The sequence below is a fragment of the Pinus tabuliformis genome, chromosome 4_2 (genome assembly GCF_031772625.1).
Source record: "Pinus tabuliformis cultivar Carrire ecotype Pingquan chromosome 4_2, CPIR1, whole genome shotgun sequence".
Taxonomy (NCBI): domain Eukaryota; kingdom Viridiplantae; phylum Streptophyta; class Pinopsida; order Pinales; family Pinaceae; genus Pinus; species Pinus tabuliformis.
The window spans coordinates 605,267,081-605,278,985 of NC_142304.1; the positions used below are offsets into that span (position 1 = coordinate 605,267,081).

Consider the following 11,905-nt stretch of genomic DNA (forward strand, 5'->3'; position numbering starts at 1 on the left):
GCATTTAAGAACATAATAGTGTGGAGTTTGGAGACGAAAAGTAAATTTGGTGGACGAGTGGAGAAATGCGCGCCCTCTCCAAACTGTTCTTCTTTAACCATGCCATATTCTTCGGTCGTCCCTTTTATTCATTTATTGTACCAGAAAAAGTCCGCCGTCTCCAAACTGTTCTTGTTCTTTAACCCTGCCATATTCTTCCGTCATTCCTTCCCCGTTCCCCCTCTCCCTCATATATATATATATATATATATATGCCTTGTACCAGAAAAAGTGGAGATGCAATATAGAAAATCCAGCTATCCGCTGCGACCATATCAATAAAGAGCAATTTTTCTTGGCTGCAGACGAACTATCATCATCCTCTCGTCTTTGCAACACTGTTGTGATCTGAGTTTGAATCTCCCACCCGTCTCTCAATATGATTGGGCTGCCGCTAAGAAAACGCGGCCGTGAGCCCGAGCTTCTGGTGGATTCCACTGATGTCCTGGAGCCGAAACGCTTCCACGGAGCAAAAACAGAGCTGTTTCTTCAGCTACTGCAATTAGATCAATCCTTGGCAGATGAGGATGAGGAAGAAGAATTCGCTCCCAGTGAGGAACTCGTAAAAGGAGTCATGAGAAGCCTAGAGGAAGAGATTGTAGCGACATGTTCCCCTTCATACCCTTCCTCCAACTCTGGGGATAATTCTGCGGGCTCCGATATTTATAGTGGTCATGAAGGTCAAAGCCGAGATTCAGACTGGGGTGTTGATCTGTGTTATCTCCTGGAGGCTTCAGACGACGAGCTTGGCATTCCCCCAGTCCCCGATATGGGCATGAAAGAAGCATGTCCATCTTCGAAGGAAACGTCGGAGAGTTTGCGCGAGAACCCGGATCTTAAATATCTATGTGAAAACTGGCACTTGGATAACGACTTTGAAGACTATCAACAATTTGCATTGTATAATAATGACTGGGATGCTATTCAGCTTGACGATTATATGAACGGAAATGTTTTCGGCCAGGCTATGTTATTCGATGGACAATTTGCTGCCGCATGGAGACTGTAAACTGCTCATGGCATATAATAATTGCAAGCTTTCTTCATATCACAACGTTTTTACCATCACAAAATTTGATTCCTTGAATTGTTTGGCAAATTATGCAACGCAAATACTTTAGCATTGCTTTAAATTTGGTATTTGACATTAGGACCTTTCAGATTATTCTAATAGGATAAATCATCAGAAGTTTTTCCTCCAATTTAAAGACAAAATCTGTGGAGAGAAATTTATTCGTAAAATCTGATTTAGCTTTGTTAAAGGTTTTGCAGGTTTTCTTTCCCATACCCATTTCAGTGATTTTATTCCAAGGAAACCAATGTCAGTTCTGGCCTTTAATTTATGGATCAACTGTTAAAGGCGGATAATTATTGAATATCGTATAAGGTCAATAAACTTAAAATGGTGGAGAACAAACCTTTTCCCATTAGAATAAAGTTTCATTTTCGAATTACGAATTTCCGCTTGCAGGCATCGATGACATGGGCGATGACCTCAACCTCTTTAGGTTAAATGGACACGAAAAGGTCAAAGTTTTTAAAAACAACAAAATTAATATTTCGAAGTTAATTACTACTTCAATACAAATAAAAATAATTGTCACCATAAAAATAATAATTTAAAATATTTAACAAAAATGTACATTTGCATATAATTTTTGGACTTTTCCATTAAAAATGATTTTAATGAAAATAACATTTTTAAATGAAAATAACATTTTTAATGAAATTTGTATTAATTTTATATCTAGAAATCATAATATTTATAAAAAAAAAATTCAAAAAATAATGATTCAAATAAAATTTTATGTGAAAATAACCAAAAAAAAAATTAAAATTTTAAAAAATAAATTAAAATAAATACTTGAAAAAAAATAAAAAACAAAAAAAATTAAAATATTATCAATCAATAAAATCAAAATTCATTAAAAAAATATTAAAATTAAAAAATAAAAAAACTGAAGAAAAAATATAAAAATATATATATATATAAAAGAAACATAAACATATTAAAAAGATATTAAATTAAAAACCTTAAATATATAGATCGATTTTTTTTCTAAACTATATATATATATATATATATATATATTTCAAGCTCACGTGCTAACTAAAATTATCTTTCTGTATTCACCAGTGCTAAGAAGTCAATGAATATTACAAGGATTAGAACTAATTCGGATGAGCTCGAGAGTTAAACCAGGCGTTGGTCTATTCCCAAGATACCTTGGGACGAAATAATATGCCTTCTTTGTGATACTAAGAGAGTCTATTCCCAAGATACCTTGGGACGAAATAATATGCTTTCTTTGTGATACTAAGAGAGTCGAAGATGAAATACACTTTATCTTGGGTTATCCAACTTTATTCGCATCCATTCTCATTTCCATAACATTTGCCCCACTACAAATCACCTTGACTTGTTTGGTCAGGGAAACTACATTAACATCAGAATGCTTCTTTCCCTTATTTTTTATAACAAAAATAAAATCTTAAATAATCTCAATTAACCACTTTTTTCTTAAGGTCTAATAAACCATATTGGTCTTGGTAGATATTCGTCGTCATCATCATATTAAAAACAAAAAAATTAAATATTAAAAAAAATGAATAATGCCACCTTCGCCGGACGGGTTGCGAGGCGCGGTAGGTCGATATAGGGACTTGGCCTGCGAGCCCGACCCAACTGCGAAGGGGCCGCGGTTTACGGCAGTCAAGGTTGTGCGAGCTCCCACGAATAAGGGGCTGTGAGAGGGGGGCGATATTGAATTTTTTATGTTTTTAATTTAATTTTTTTTGTTATATATATGGTTTGAATTTTCATTTTTTTTAATGGTTTTTTAGTTTTTTCTTTATTTTTTTTTGGTATATTTGATTTTTTTTTTATTATAATTTTCAATTTTTTTTTTTTTTTTTTTTTTTTTTTATATTATGATTTATTTAATTAATTAATTAATTTTATTTTAAGTTTTAAATTTATTGATTTTTTATTGTAGGGATTGTATTGATGTTCAATTAGCAACCCAACCCAATATGTGTCTATTTGATAGTTGATTTTTTAGTTTTCGTTATAATGAATCAAGTTCGCCTCTACTGTATGTTAATTTGATAGTTGATTTTTTAAGTTTCAATTGCAAAGGGTCAAGCATGCCCCCACTATGTGTCAATTTGATGGTTGATTTTTATGTTTTCGTTGCAATGTCCCAATTGTCTTAGGCTACTATTTTAAAAGAACTATATTTTTATCATACGGTATAATGAATTTTTTATTTAGGTATTTATTTTTAAGGTTTAATTTAGTCATGATATGTGATTTCGAAATATGTTGAAAATCTAAGGTTTATTATAGTCATGATATTTTTTTTATTCCATGGCTGAAAAGTGTTGAAATGTTAAGGTTTTTGGATTTGTTGTATTTTATCTTTAATGCCATGGTTGAAAGTTGTTGGAAATTATAGGTTATTTGGAGTCATGATATTTTATCTTCAACATATTGTCAAACACTATTGGAATTTTAATGATTTTTGGAGTAATGGTATTTTATTTTTAATGCCATTGCTAAAAGATGTTTGAATTTTAGCCAAAAAAAAAAAAAATTGATGCCAACATCAACACTTTTTATTTTTTCATGTTTTTTGAGCAAAAAAAATGGCTTTTACTGCCATTTCTCGCTAGAGTTCTTGTTTTGGGGTCATAGTTCCTGTTGGATTGGTAACTTTGTTTTGTCCTTGAGATAATGCAAACTCTTCCTCAGAAGTGATTCGAATTGTATCCTTGATTAGGAGGTCGAATGGTACACATATAGTTATCATTTTAGCCGAATGGGTGGCTCTTCAATGGGGACGACTTGACTAGGAGGAGGGTGGACTTGAAAATTATTTTTCTCCTTTAAAAGGACATGAAGAACATGCCTTAGAATTTATCTTTTGATAATGACATGAAGAACATGATTTACAAATACACCAATGATTAATATATTAATAATGAAGAACGACCATAGCTACAAAATTCAACACTCGCTCTTAGCTAGGGAGGTATTCATAATGGCTACCTAGGTGCATTCAAGTTGACAAATTTATCTAAGAAAAATTTATAGAAAATCCAGTTACCATAATCTGGTCGACAATTGTCACACATTATAAATCAACCTTAATTTGGTCAATAATAGTGACACATGGTAAATCAATAGCATCAACAGGCTACCATAATTTGGTTAACAACTGTGACTCATGGTAAACCAACAACTTCAACAAGTTACCATAATTATGTTCGGTACCTCTGACCTATGGTGTATCCTCAACATAATCTTGTTCGGTACTTCAGACATATGGTACATCATTTAGCATCAACTAATCACCATAATTCAGGTCTATCTAACACATGGTATACATACAAGTCTTTGTTCACCATCATTCAGGTCAATATCTTTTACACATGGTGAATCTCCAAAGGCCATACTTTATCTGAGTAATTCAGAGCCTGATGCTAAATGAGACTGATGCTCTAGGACCATTCTTCCTAATTCTGGTCAACATACTTGACATAGGAAGAATGACTATCCCTTGTTGAATCATTCTCCCTAATTCAAGTCAATATAGTTGACACAGGGAGAATGTCAGTCCATGATGTTATCTCATTGACACTCACTCTCACTAAGGCAGACACACTCAATTACTTCAAGCTTTTCCTCGAAGTATACAGGCTTCATCCTAGGACAAAGTCTTCGTTTGCAATATTCTTGGCTATAGAATAATATTGTAGCCATACTGCTTCCTTTTATACCACATCATGTTGCTATATCTCAGTGTCATTCGACCTGTCATCATGACCATCACTTGTACCTGATTAACAAAATATTACAAGTAGCCTCTAAAGCCATATTGCTTCTCATCTTTCCAATCTAGCTGCAATATACTAAGACTTTGTAATACTTGAATTCAACATATATCTGCTTCGTGCTCATTCAAATAATTATAACGAAGCCCAAACTAAAGAATTACCTTGATAAACTATCACTTTATTCAGTGCTTTCTTCCTAATTTTAATCTACAATTGTACTTCAGTATTTGATACATATCTCAACCCATAACTAGTCTTTCCATGACCAAATGTATCTATTTAGTACTCTAACACATGTTGAGCAACATGCCATAGCTCAACCATAAACTGATATGCTTCCTTCATTGAATCCAACACCACTACTACTTTCCTATCATCCTTACTAGGTGACCCTTATTTTGATAGACCATTATCTCAAACTCAAAGGTCAACTCCCTCTAAGGTTGAAACAAGGCCATCTGATTGCTCCTTCTGTTACAAAAGCAAATCATTTTGCCACAACTACTTCCTCTAACACACGAGTCCTTCTACTTCCATCAGAGATAAATCAAATGGGATTAATCAAGCTCAATGTGTCTTCTTTTGATCATATAAAGTCTTATTTAATCATGAGACTTCTTCTTATGTTCCTCAAATCCCCGAGGTAACTTTATGTATGCTTCTACTTCTTCAATTACTCCATTGAACGATCTCTACATCAACTTTCGAGTGTAATTTAAATAATTCTACATAATTGTACCAGAAAACTGAAGTGAATGCCTTGTCATGATTCTCTCCCTCTTTTTGGAAGAACCTTCTATTCTCAACTCCCGCTATGTACTTGTCTATACTGTTAATTGATGCATATCCTACAGATCTATTTGGAAGTCATCGTTGACTTCTCTTTAACACAATTTAAAGTATATTACAAACTTACTGATATGCTTGCTCCCTCTTAGCTCGGCTCTCATCTAGTACAATATTTCTCAACACAAATCATGATTATGGAGAAAGTCTTATGTTCTTCCATTACTTCCATTTTCCTTCAAGAACTTAGGAAAATTTTACTATACACTTGTAATCCTCACTAAGATATCATAGATGAATAATTACAATAGAGAAAATGATACAAAGACAATAGACTAACTAATAGTAAAAAAAAAAAAATCAAAGAAGAGATATATAAAATACTTATCTTTTGAGGATTATAGGAAATGTCAGCTCCCTCTTAATCTTAGCCTCTTTGCACCCATCATGCATCTTTAACATCCTTGCCTTCATCATCAGCATAATGTCACTCCTTCCTAGCATGATCTAAGGTTTCATCCTTTTAGTGTGAACATCTAGCTAGAATTTTATCTACAAACCCTATAGCTTCATTATCCTTCCAAATTATTCTAGGGTTTACAAACCCTAATTTTTCAATATTTATTTTACACCTTTTTCAATGTCCACAAGACTTTGAAAATTCTATTTTCGAAATGTCCAAGTAACATATATAGAGTCTTCATGCTCAGAATTAGACATATTTCATCTTGATGTTAGTCAAAGCTCTTCCAATAAGTTACCTTCATCAAGAGAGGTAATATGACAAACCTTCTTGATCTAGACAGACCAATCTCCTAGTTCAAAAATGTTTCCAAAACCCTAATGGAATATGTACGCAAGCTTCATTAATAATTTTTCTAATCATACAAAGTACGAGGCCGTTAGTCTTTTAGTATTAATATCTTTTAATAACAACTTTACATCAAACCATATTGAATCCCAAGTGTACCCTTTTACTACAACACGCCTCTGACTATCGAACAATAGTATATTCATCAAACACCAACATATTGTAGCAACATTTGCATATTTATAATTTGGACATACACAATTTGCCAATATATCAACGTATTCAAGAGATTGTCCATTCGTACTTTCAAACCATCTTTTCCCTGTATCTCATATATCAACAAATAAATTCTTACTTCATTGAACTGTGAAATTGCCATGGTTCCAGAAACCATATTGGTTTGTAACTTCTTCTCTTTATTCAACATGAGCATCTATGTATGTAGCACACTTGGTGTAAGAAAATTATATATTACAGAGAAATGGTACAAATAAAATATTGCAGAAGCAGAAACAAAAACACAGAAAACACATAAAACAAGAGAGACACAAATATACATGGTTCACCTAGTTTGGGTTACGTCCATGGAGAAATAAACAGTCCTTATTTTTATATTATCCAGCAAAATGAAGAGATACAACCTACAACACATCTTTTGTAATTTCCTCTTCACTCTCACACAATATCCTCTTTATTTCTCACTCGAATACACATACACAACCATAATACAATAACCTCATATAAACCGAGGGTTGCCTTCTAGGAAAAAAACCCTAAGTTAACATAAATTCTACCATTAGATCATCTGCCTAATGAATGACCGAGATTGAATATGAAATTACAATATTTTAAAGGCCTTGACAGCGATTAAATAGGTGGCATTTCCACCCAATTAGGAATTGTGGTCCAATGCGACGATACCTCTGAATAAACAAGATAATAAGACTCCAAACCCAACAATCTCCCACTTTGAGACTGATTATAGAAACTCCATTGTTGCTTCATTTGCTGGACAATGTTTCCACTTTGGACCTGGTTATTTCTCATTTTCATCATCATACTTGAAGACAAAATGAAACCGAGTAGAATCTTAGTTTCTCCTTAGTTACAACTTTTGTTAACATATCTGCAGGATTATGGCTAGTGTGTATCTTTTCTAGCTTTAATTGTCCATCTTCCAACACTCACCATATGAAATGGTACTTGAGTTGTATATGTTTAGCCTTGGAATGAAATGTTGAGTTCTTTGCAATATGAATGGAACTTTGGTTGTCACTGTATAACCTATCCATCTCCTACTTCTTACCCAATTCATCCATAAACCTTTGCAACCAAATAATTTCTTTACTAGCCTCTGTAGCAGCAACATACTCTACTTCATTGTTTAAAGTGAAACAACACTTTGCATTTTTGAAACTCAACTGAAAATTATTCCACCTACAGTAAACACATACCTTGTGGTGTTCCTCCTGTTATATTTATCAACTGCCATATCTGCATCAACATATCCCTATAGAGCAATGTTTGAACAAGCAAAGCATAATGCTTGATTTGTGGTACCTCTCAAACACTTGAGAATACACTTAACTTCCGTCTAATGTTTTTTTCATAGATTGTTCATGTACCTGCTTACAACTCCCACTACATGTACAATATTACGCCTTGTGCAAACCATTGCATACATTAAACTTCCAACTGATGATGCATATGGAACTTTAGACATATAATCCATCTCTTCCTGAGTCTTAGGGCACATCTCTTTATTTATTTTGAAATGGCTATCCAAAGGTGTACTAACTGGTTTTTCATTCTGCATATTAAATCTTTCCAACACCTTTTGTATGTACTCACTCTAAGAAAATGTTAATTTGCGATGTTTCCTATCTCTATTTATTCTCATACCAAGGATTTGTTTTACAACACCCAAGTCCTTCATTGCAAATGAATTTGCCAATTTTCCTTTGAGCACATTTATTTCCTGCATGTTAGACCCTGCAACAAGCATTTCATCTACATGTAATAACAATATAATATAATTGCCATCATTTTTCCTTTTGAGATAAACACAATGATCAGAGTGACATCTAGTATAACGTTTTTTAAACATAAACTTGTCAAATTTTAGATACCACTACCTCGGAGCCTATTTTAAGTCATACAATATTTTCTTCAACTTACACGCTAGTTTCTCCTTCCCTTTGACCTCATATCCTTATGACTTATGCATATAGATCTCTTCCTCCAAATCCACATGGAGAAAAGATGTCTTTAAATTTAACTATTCAAGATGCAAATCTTCTGCTGCTACTAGAATTAAAATAGTTCTGATTGAATTGATTTTAACATCTGGAGAAAATATTTCATCAAAGTCTATAGCTTTCTTCTGTGCAAACCCATTTACCACAAGTCTATCTCTATACCCTCTTCTACCTCCATCTTCTTCCTTCAACCTGTAAACCCATTTATTTGACAATGTTGTTTTACCTGCAGGAAACCTAACTAATTCCAGAGTCTGGTTATGTACCAAGGAATCCATCTCTTCTTTCATGGATAGCTCCCACTTCTTCATGGTTTCTACCTGCATTTCTTCTTCATAACATTCTATTTGACCAAAATCAGTCAACAATACATAATATAATGAAGGAGAGTATCATTCAAAGGTCTACTTATCCTCGTAGATCCTTTAAAACCACTTTCAGGTGTTTGAGGTGCATGTTGTTGTTGTGGTTGTTGTTGTTGCTGTTGTGGATATGGATCATTATGATTCTCAAGCACCTTTACGTTTTCTGTGATCTCACCAAGCGTTGTGTATTCTATATTTTCTTTTTCCTATTTATTTTCCTGCATCTGATTCTCATACCATACCTTTTCATTGAATCTGACATCTCTGCTCCTAATGATTTTGTGATTTTCATAATCATATAAGTTATAACCAAAGTCATTAACACCATAAGCAATAAAGGAACATTTCTTTGATTTTTCCTCAGGCTTTGTTATGTTTTCTTTATTAATGTGGACAAAGGCTTCACAACCGAAAGTCTTTAAAAATGAGTAGTTTACAATTTTTCCTGTACATGCCTCCTCTGGAATACCACCATCTAAGAAACTTGAAGGCCCTATATTTATTAGATAAACAATAGTATATACAGAATCTGCCCAAAATTGTAAAGGAAACCTACATGCAATCTCATGCCTTGCACGCTCCATGATTGTCCTGTTCATCCTTTCTGGCACATCATTTTCCTGTGGTGTTCCTGAAACTGCATACTCTCTATGAATTCCATTCTCTCAATAATACTTATCAAACTCTTTGCTACAATATTCACCTCCATTGTCTGATCTTAGACACTTCAACCTTTTTCCTGTCTCATTCTCAACTAAAGCTTTCCATTTATTGAAAGTATCAAATACATCAAATTTATTTTGAATACAATAAATCCAAGTTTTCCTGGTTGCGTCATCAATAAAAGTAACATAATAGTGAGAGCCACTGAGAGATGATACTTGAGCAAGTTTCCATACATATGTATTCACAAGCTCTAATTTTTATCTCTTCTTTTCTTTACCAACTCTGAGAAATCTCACTCTCTTTTGTTTTCCATCAACACAATTCTCACAAAAATCAAAATCAACATGCTTCAAACGTGATAACAAATTTCTTGAGTGAAGAATTTGTATTCCCTTCTCACTCATGTGCCTGAATCTATGATGACACAATGTTGTATCTGATCCTATAGAGGTTAAACAATTAACAAAATTAGAAATACCATTACATAAATAAAATGTACCAACCTTTTCCCCTTTTTCTATTATGAGATATCCTTTAGTGACCTTCCACATTTTATATGAAAAGTAGTTACACAACCTTCACGTCCCAACTGCCCTGTTGAAATTAGGATTTTATTCAGATATGGAACATGTCTTACCTCTAATAGCCATTGGTTTCCATTATGTTGTTTTATAAAAATGTTACTCATTCCAACAATTTTACAGGGTTTATCATCACCCAGATGAACCTGTCCAAAGTCTCCTTGAACATAATCATGAAAATGTTTCCTATCAGGTGTGGCATGGAATGAGGCCCCTGAATCTACCACCTAGGCATCAATAATATTTTCTAATGAAATAATCAAAGCATCGTGCAAGACATCACCTGTCACATTCACTTCATGATTATTTTCTTGTTCTACGTCTCCTTCTTTTCCCTTCCGAGACTTAGAGTCTTTCTTCAGGTGTCCTTTCTTCTCATATTTCTAGCTCACTATCCCCGATCTAGACTTGGATCTCCCTTTCCTTGACTTACTGCGATATCCTAGGCTATTTCCTCTTTCCACTTTTCTTCCCCTAGCCTCTGTAGTCAAAGCATTATGTGATGTGTCACCGAAGATTTTCCATTGCATTTCCTCGCTAAGGATGGCACTGACAACATCATCAAACTTCAAAGTACTATATTCAGAGATAGAGTTACTAATGGCCATGACTAAACCATTCCAACATTCTGGCAATGAACACAAAAATAATAGAGCCCTAACTTCATTATCAAAATTTACCCCTATAGAACTTAACTGATTGGTAACTGTATTAAATTCATTTAAATGACCAACAACAAATCCACCTTCTAACATATTCACATTAAATAAACCCTTCATAAGAAATACCTTGTTTAAGGTTGAGGGTTTTTCATATAGTTTGGCCAATGCCATCATTAAAGCCTCTGTTATCATTTCCTTTGAAATATTGAATGCCATTGACACTGCCAAACAAAACCATATGGTTCCAAGTGCCTTTCTGTCGAGAAGCTCCCATTATGCATCTATCATACTCGTCATCTTCTTTGCCTTTCTGCTCAATGGTAGGTACATATCTTTCTGATACAAATAATCTTCCATCTGCATCTTCCATAACTAGTAGTTTTGGCAGTTAAATTTCTCGACTACCCACTCGAACCATGAATCCTTCTCTCCTATGAGAACCCTTCAATCGTACGATTTTATCAGCCAAATAGACCTTCAGCTATGATACCAGTAGTTAGAAAATTATATATTACAGAGCAATGGTACACATAAAATATTGCAGAAACAAAAACATAGAAAATGCATAAAACTAGAGAGACACAGATATATGTGGTTCACCCAGTTTTGTCTACGTCCATGGAGAAACAAGAAGTCCTTCCTTTTATATTATCAAGAAAACTGAAGCGATACAGCCTACAACAGATCCACTGTAATTTCCTCTTCGTTGTCACATAGTCTCCTCTCTCTTTCTTTCTCAGAATACACATACATAGTCACAATACAATTCCCTCATATAAACTGAAGGTTTCCTTCTAGGGAAAAAAAACCCTAAATTAACATAAATTCTACCTTCATATCATTCGCCTAATTGAACAACCCAGATTGACTACGAAATTACAATATTTTAAAGACCGTG

The 11,905-nt window shown here is 33.7% G+C and overlaps 1 pseudogene; it reads left to right on the top strand.

The window, feature by feature from the left end:
- Positions 1–271: 271 nt before the first annotated feature.
- On the top strand, positions 272–1,066 carry LOC149170738 (uncharacterized; annotated as a pseudogene).
- Positions 1,067–11,905: the final 10,839 nt, after the last annotated feature.